The following is an 8,879-nucleotide window of genomic DNA, read 5'->3' as shown; positions in this document are numbered from 1 at the left end:
GCAATGTCTGGTGAATTCGCGTAAATACACGTCAAGATGGAATCCTTCAATCGGGAAAACGCCTTTGGTATCNCGAAGGATTCCATCTCGACGTGTATTTACGCGAATTCACCAGATTGCGTGATACTGGTTCTCTTCTGAGTGTTTCTGTGCACTCTGAAAGGGAGGCTATACAAATGAGAAACACACAAGAGAACATTCTTGAGATGGTTCAGAGAAGTCCGCGTCTGTCCACTCGTAGAATGGCCTCTCGCATCGGCGTATCGCTTATGCAGGTGTTGATGAAGAGTTGTATCCTTACCATGATCAAATGGTAAAACATCTGGAACCAAGCGACCATGCTCAGCGTATGGATTTCTGCCACCGGATCAAAGCTCATCCCGAACTGCTAAGCGTCATTTTATTGTGATGAGGCATCGTTTACCCGGGACGGTGTAAATAATTTAAGAAATATGCATACATGGTCCCATAATAATCCCCATGAGACAATGGAAACAAAATTCCAAAAGAGATTTTCTGTGAATGTATGGTGTGGTGTGCTTGGGAACAGGTTGATCGGGCCTTTTGTGTTTCACAACAATTTAGCTGGAAACACATATGGAGCCTTCCTGAGGAATGAGTTACCATGTTTGTTGGAAGACATCCCGTTAACAATAAGGAGGCAAATGTACTTCCAACATGATGGGGCTCCTCCACATTACACTCAGCACATGAGACACTACTTAGATGAATCCTTCCCTAACCGCTGGTTAGGTCGTGGTGGTCCCGTTGCATGGCCACTGAGGTCGCCAGATCGTATGCCTCTAGATTATTACCTCTGGGGCCACATGAAGACCTTTGTCTACGAAACTGAGGTGGATTCACGAGAAGCACTGCGGAATCGTATTTTTGCAGCGGCAGAGCACATACCGCACCATCCAGGCAACATTGCTTCTGCTATCCAATGCCTCATGATGCGTGCCGAAAACTGCATTGCAGCTGGCGAAGGACACTGAACAATTACTATAAAGCAAGTACTGTATTTTAGTACATATGTTGTTGGCTTATACCAGAATGCGCAGTCAGCCATGTTACATCAGCACTTGTCATTCATGTGTCTTGTATAGTGCTTGGAAACCTAAGGACAATTATGACATGGCGAGCGAGTATTTTATACTTCAATTTTATGGCTTCATGTCACTCACAAGTTAGTTTGATGTTACGTACATTATTAACATTACAGAAACCACATGTTCCTGCCAGTTTTAATATGTATTTTGTAATCAACAAGTGTGTAACACCGGTCAAAGTTTCACACTTCTCTGGCCATTATCTCCGTAACCATTCAAGTTTGGACATAGGTGTTTTGGGTTATATCGGCATACCTTAACATAAGGAACACTCTCACGAAGTTTGGCACATTCCTCCTGGGACACGCTGTATATCAAACATGCTGATTTCACCCCTTGCAGTTTCTTACCTCTTAACCTTTATCATCCAGGAATACCTTCCTACCACTCAGCACTACAGCCCTGGGTGAACCTTGGCCTCCTTTACAATCAGTCTCCACTGCTCTCTATTCCTCATCTTCTTCAGGTCGTTCTTAACATTGTCTAGCCATCTTATCCTGGGTCTTCCTTTTCTTGTTTTGGAATATAGCCTTCCTTCTAACATTCTCTTTGGCATTGCATTATCTTCCATTCTTTTGACATGCCCCATCCATTTTATTCTCTGTGACTTGATAAATCTTACTATATCTTTGCCTTTCAGTAATGTGTTTATCTCTTCATCCTATCTTATCTTCCATATATTATTTTCCATCACTGGTCCATATATTTTGCATATTTTTCTCTCATACATTCTCAGTGCATTCTCTTCTCTTACTGTTAAGATCAATGTTTCTGCCCTATATGTAGCAAAGTTTCTTAATGTTTTGTATGCTCGTAGCTTAGCTGCTCTTGATATTATTATACTTTTAAGCATACTAAGATTTGTGAAGTAGGCCCTGTTTCCAGCTTGTGTCCTTTCCTTAACATAATTATCGTTTCTGTTGCCATTATTGATCATATTTCCTAAATATTATATTTAAGCATCCTGTTGCACTCTACACGATAAATGATACAAACTCCGTCCCAAGTGCAAACAATATATATTATATGTCTTTGATCTTGTTCTCTTCTACACTACATGTTTCAGCCTTTAATGGCCATCATCAGGTGTATACCCTTACGTTGCTGCCACACTGAACCCAGTCTAAAATTTAACATTTAAAAAACACATTGTTATTTTCTTCATTATTATCAACATCTCCCTCATTGATATCTGTCTGGTATGTAGATTATTTTGCACACGTCAATTTTGATTTTCCTGTAGTAGCACTATAAAATCTTTAGTTATAATTTTAAAATCCTTTAAAATTATAACTATAAACTAAACTAAATTATAAACTAAATTTTAAATTTAAAATTTAGAGAAAATTTTAAAGGATTTTAAAATTATAACTAAAGAGTTTATAGTGCTACTACAGGAAAATCAAAATTGACATGTGCAAAATAATCTACATACCAGACAGATATCAACGAGGTAGATGTTTATAATAACGAAGAAAATAACAATGTGTTTTTTAAATGTTAAATTTTAGACTGGGTTCAGTGTGGCAGCGTAATAGTATACACCTGATGATGGCCATTAGAGGCCGAAATATGTAGTGTAGAAGAGAACAAGATCAAAGACATATAATATATATTGTTTGCACTTGGGACGGAGTTTCCATTATTGATCATATTTCCTAAATATTTAAAACTACTCACTCCTGTAAATAATTTCCCTTCTACCTTTAAATCTTATGGTTTCCTTCTATCTTCCCTGCTTTTCCTTCCATTTTGTTATATATCTTGATTATAATTTCTCTGGATCTAGCTATTATGACAGTGTCATCCACATATGCACATATTTGGCGTTATTTTGCATAAATTGTTCCTCTCTGATCAGTACTCTATATTACACTGTGCAGTCCCACTATGAATAGTACTGCTGATAAACTGTCCCCTTGCTTGAGTCCATCAAATTCAAATCTTGCACTTAGTTTATTATTTATTTTATGTTTTGCTTGTGTAATATTCATTGTCATTCAAGTTAGCCTAATTAATTTATTTGGTATTTTCATCTGTTTCGTCACTTCATAACGTCTTTCTCTGTTAACGCTGTTGAATGCTTGTGTAAAGTCTACAAATAGCATATGCAAGTCCATGCTGTATTCATAACACTTTTCCATCATTTGTCTTATTACAGAGTTGCTCCGTTGTATTTCTATTGGGCAAAATCCGCATTGATACTCTCCGATGATCTTTTTGGTTATCGTCCATTTATTACACTAGGATAATATATGCTATGTTCAGTAATGTGATTCCTCTGTAATTTCCACATTCTCGTTTATCTCCTTTTTTTTTTAGAATGGGGCATATGATTCCTGTGGGGATTTAAATCTCCCAGTACTGCAGTTTAACTTTTGGGGAGTGATATTTATATTGATAAGAGTGAGAAAAGGCTTTCTGGACCAGCACACATGTCATAAGAGAACAATGCATGGACAACAGATGTTTAAAAATATTTTCACTGTTTTATGTGTAACAGTTTTGCTGCATTTAGAAGTGTGCAGTGCACTACAAAAGAAAGTGCTCCACTAGATTTATATACAATGTTCCAACACTAATTGTAAGAACAGTGCTTGTATGAAGGCGAACCAAGCTCGCATCCCACTCTTCTTCTCAAAAGATCATGTTATGCGTGCTTGTGAAGAGAGATGACTTGATATGGCTATTTAGTTTGTTATACCACTCATCAGTATATTTACACCTGTTTTCAAGCATGAGAATGTAAATAGAGGTTACACTGATATGATTTTAAAAAATAAATAGTCAATTTGTTACTGTTGTCATTATTTGGTCATGTAACCAACTGACAGACTGCAGTGTAGGTAGCAACATGTGCTGTGAAATGTCACTTTGTTCAAATGAGGATTAATTTTTGCAAATTCATGCAAAATGTGATTATAATGTAACGTGTTTGGAGTAGATACTTCCATGGCAACGCAATAACAGTGGGCCGCTGCATAGACAATGCCGAAACAACAAACGTGTTTCCCCAGAGGTATCTACTCCAGACACGTTACATTAGAATATTGTATTTTCCATTAGCTACAGGTAGAGCAATATATAGTGTATCTTTGTATGTAAAACTTATCTCTGTTTTGAATGTGAAGTAGAAATTCAGAGTGTGAGGTACACCTCTGATGAGGCTGTACTCATTTATGAAATTGTAAAGAAAATGATATGCCCCTTTTCATCATAATTATAATTCTGAAGTAATTCTCTAGCCACTGCAATTCTAGCAGGCAAGAGTGGTTGGAGAAATGTACCCCACATTTCTCTCCAAAAACAGAAGCAGCATTGCATTCCTACTCAGAGGTATCCTGGGAAATACGTAGACCTCCAGGATCTCTACAGACAGGTAATGTATGGGCGAGGCACGTAGATGCTGCTTCCATGTAAGTATTAAAGTCAATCAATACAACTATGAAAAAATGAAAGATGATTACTTCATTTTTCAGTATGTGTAGTCAACCTACCCAGCTGTCGTAATTTTAGGATACAAACTAGAAGTTTCCAATGCTATGGCCTAGCGCATTTCTTATTACCTATGGTATTCCTGGACACTACAGCAGCGCATCAGAAGCAGTGAATTTGTAGCAAAGGTGGTATGAGGCTCCACCCTCATTTGCTGTGGCAGCAAAGTGGTACATATCGTCACATAACTTCTTTGAACTTCCTGTCTCCAACGAACATAATGTTCAGAATTTTAAACCTCCTGTATTTCTAAGTGGTGATGCTATACCCTCTTACAAAACCGTCGTTTTGTTGAATGAGGTTGCGCTGATGCTGAAAAAGCTTCAGACGTTAAATTAGTACCCAGTCAAGAAGGTAAACCGACACATTCCCAGCTAAGTACCTTAGAAAGTGCTGTACACCTCCAGTGATGCTAATACCCCAAATAAAGAAATCGCAATTTTATTTCCAATTGCCTTCAGCCTATTCCTCAAAAATAGTTGGAATGTTTTATCCCGGTATTAGGACAGTGTATGAGGTAACAGACTCCTTCCACTGCTGTAGTCCGCAAAGTGGCACATCTTTGCCGACGTTCATCGCCATTTTGTTTGCACCCGCATCGCGATTAGAAGTAGCTGCCGAGCTAGCAACAAAATGGCGATATCAAGATATTAAAAGTTAATTCTACCTCCATGGTGATGAGAATACCAGGATAAAATTGTCGATTTCTTTGCCATTTGCCGTATACCTGGAAATGTCTTAATTTATATCCGAGCACTAGGATAGTCGAGGAGGTATCAGGCCCCATCACGTGATTGAATGTCCAGTACCGGAATATCGCCATTTTGTTTCCGCACCTATATCGCGATTGGACGTCGTGGCGTCCATATTTTGAGTTAACAGCGAATTATACCTACCTGTTGATCCTGATACTCGGATAAAGATTTTCCATTTTGTACGCTTCTTGCGAGAAAAAGGTTTAATTTGTATCCGGGTACTACGATAGTAGAGAAGGTCTCATCAGCCGCCCTCTATAGCGCTCGAGTCTCCAAAGTTAATCATCTTACCAGCTAAGTTCTTTACTTACTTCCGTCGCCATTTTTGTTCACGTGATTGGACGAAGAATTCCAGAATTCGCCATTTTGATCCGCCCCTATCACGCGATTGGACGTCGTAGCATTCAGATTTTGAAAACATTGAAAGTTCTTTAAACCACCTCGGTGATCCTGATACCCGGATACAGAATTTCCATTTTGATGCCAATTTTTCGTAAACCTGTTGTCAAATTGCCGAAAGCCAGTCGCTCGATAAATGTTGAATTTGTATCCGGGTACTAGGATAGTCGAGGAGGTATCAGCCGCCCTGTATTGCGCTCGATTCGCCAAAGTGAATCATCTTACCAGCTAAGTTCTTTACCGACTTCCGTCGCCATTTTTGTTCATGTGATTGGACGAAGAATTCCAGCATTCGCCATTTTGTTCCGCCCCTATCACGCGTTTGGACGTCGTAGCATTCAGATTTTGAAAACATTGAAAGTTCTTTATACCTCCTCGGTGATCCTGATACCCGGATACAGAATTTCCATTTTGATGCCAATTTTTCGTAAACCTGTTGTCAAATTGCCGAAAGCCAGTCGCTCGATAAATGTTGAATTTGTATCCGGGTACTAGGATAGTCGAGGAGGTATCAGCCGCCCTGTATTGCGCTCGATTCGCCAAAGTGAATCATCTTACCAGCTAAGTTCTTTACCGACTTCCGTCGCCATTTTTGTTCATGTTATTGGACGAAGAATTCCAGCATTCGCCATTTTGTTCCGCCCCTATCACGCGTTTGGACGTCGTAGCATTCAGATTTTGAAAACATTGGAAGTTCTTTATACCTCCTCGGTGATCCTGATACCCGGATACAGAATTTCCATTTTGATGCTAATTTTTCGTAAACCTGTTGCCAAATTGCCGAAAGCCTGTTGCTCGAAAAGTGTTGAATTTGTATCCGGGTACTAGGATAGTCGAGGAGGTATCAGCCGCCCTCTATAGCGCTCGAGTCGCCAAAGTGAATCATCTTACCAGCTAAGTTCCTTACCTACTTCCGTCGCCATTTTTGTTCATGTGATTGGACGGAGAATTCCAGCATTCGCCATTTTCTTCCGCCCCCATCACGCGATTGGACGTCGTATCATTCAGATTTTGAAAGGACTGAAAGTTCTTTATACCTCCTCTGTGATCCTGATACCCGGATGCAGAATTTCCATTTTGATGCCAATTTTTTTGTAAGCCTGTTTTGAAATTGCCGAAAACTGTTCCTCGAAAATGGTTGAATTTATGTCCGGTTATTAGGATAGTTTTAGAGGTATCATCCGCCCTCTATATTGTTCTAATGGGAAAAGCTGTTTGCCGAATTCCATCGGCATTTTCTTTCCGGCCATCATCGCGCGATTAAAAGTCGCCGCTTCAAGATTAGCAACAAAATGGCCAGATTACCAACATTTTAAGAGCGCAGTATACCTCCATGGTGTTGCTAATACACGGATACAAAATTGCCATTGTTTTTCCAATTACCTTAAGCCTATTCATCGAAAAAAATGTTAGTATCCGGGTACTAGGATAGTAGAGGAGGTATTTGCCACCCTTTAGTTCCTCTAGTCGATAAAGTGGCACATATTGCCAGCTACGTTCTTTACAGACTACCATGACCATTTTGTTCCCGCCCCTATCTCGCGACTGAAAGTTGTAGCGTCCAAACAACGAAATGACATCACAAAAATTTTAAGTGTATTATACATCCATTATGGTGCTAATATCTAATATAAAATGCTCATTTTGTTGGCAATTTCTGTAAACCTCGACCTAGAATAATTGAATTTATATCCGTGTATTTGGATAGTTGAGCCGGTGTCAGCCACCCTCTAGTCGGCAAATTGGCAGATCATCTGCCAATGTTCTTTATCAAAAATCTGTTTCTGCCACATTATGCGACTGGACTAAAATTCCCAAGGACGTAGCTGGCTAGTGATGCTTAAAATTCCTCTATTCTACAATCCTGAAATCTGCATGCAAGTATGGTTTTTAAACTTTATTTTGGAGTGGTAGGATTGGTTTATACAAATAAAATGAGGCACACATTGCTGCAAATGTTTTTTATTACTAGTATGGAAGGTCGGATTTGGATGGGAATTTTCTCTTTGGCTTTCAAGTTTCTTCTCATATATTAATTTGTTATAGGTTATGTGGCATCAAACAGTGCAATTACTGTGTAAGGGCCAGTTGCACGTACACACTCCTGTCAACGTGAAAGGAATTCATTTGGTTTATAAAGTGCACATTTTCAGTATCTCCTGTCAATAACTGTTAATGACTATTATTACAAGTCAAATTATGAATTGTTTTCAAAGGCTGACAAAGAAAACAGGTTTACTGCTAATTTGAAGGAATGGTGACTGAAGCAATACATTCCGGTGGCCCAGCTGTTCCATCACACCAGTTCTTATTATGGTATGAAGAACAGTTGGGCCACTGATCGCAAAAACATGTTCCAAGCTGATACATACACTTACCTTTATGCTCATGCCTTTCCATGTCTACTCCTAACATGAAAAAGTATTCTGTACAAAACTTTATAACCTCTCATCACAAATAATTTCATGTTCCTGCCTACATCAACTATTCAGTGTTGTCAAGTAAGAAGTAAAATTTAATTCATATAGTTAAATCTTCATATATCTTATTTTGACACATAACTAAGATAAAATATATATTCTTGTGATATCTGTGTAACATGTAGGGACATGACATGAGATCCCAGGAACTTGAAGTGAAGCTACTCGGTCTATTTTGCCTTCAGGATGATGCAGTTCACCCCATGGCTATGGACAAATGCAAGCTTCCATGTCTGGTTTATCATTATTTCAGACTGAATTAAATACCTAAACATGGTCCTTTGTTGGAGTTATAACCAGCAGAGTTGATATATATCTGACCAAACGGGGGAAAAATATTGTATGACAGCCCAGGCCTAGGTACTATCTATGGAATTTAAAAGCATAAAATAAAACTGAAAGATGGGGAATATGTTACTTGTAGGCAGTAATAATAAACAATTTATCGCTTTCACAGGAATTACTGTGACAGAAAATTTTAAACAGTGACCTCTTCAAGTCTGATACCTGTAATGATTTCTTACATTGTTCTCAATGCAGTCATGAGGAATTTAGTACTTCAAGGCCTCAAACTGAATATTATTGTTAAGTGGTCAGCATTCCTGCTTCTTATTTGGGTGGTCCTAGGTTTGAATTCAGCA

This window comes from Cryptotermes secundus, unplaced genomic scaffold, assembly GCF_002891405.2.
Source record: "Cryptotermes secundus unplaced genomic scaffold, Csec_1.0 scaffold244, whole genome shotgun sequence".
Lineage (NCBI taxonomy): Eukaryota > Metazoa > Arthropoda > Insecta > Blattodea > Kalotermitidae > Cryptotermes > Cryptotermes secundus.
The sequence above is the reverse complement of the archived record's forward strand: the minus strand, read 5'-3'. Positions refer to the sequence as shown.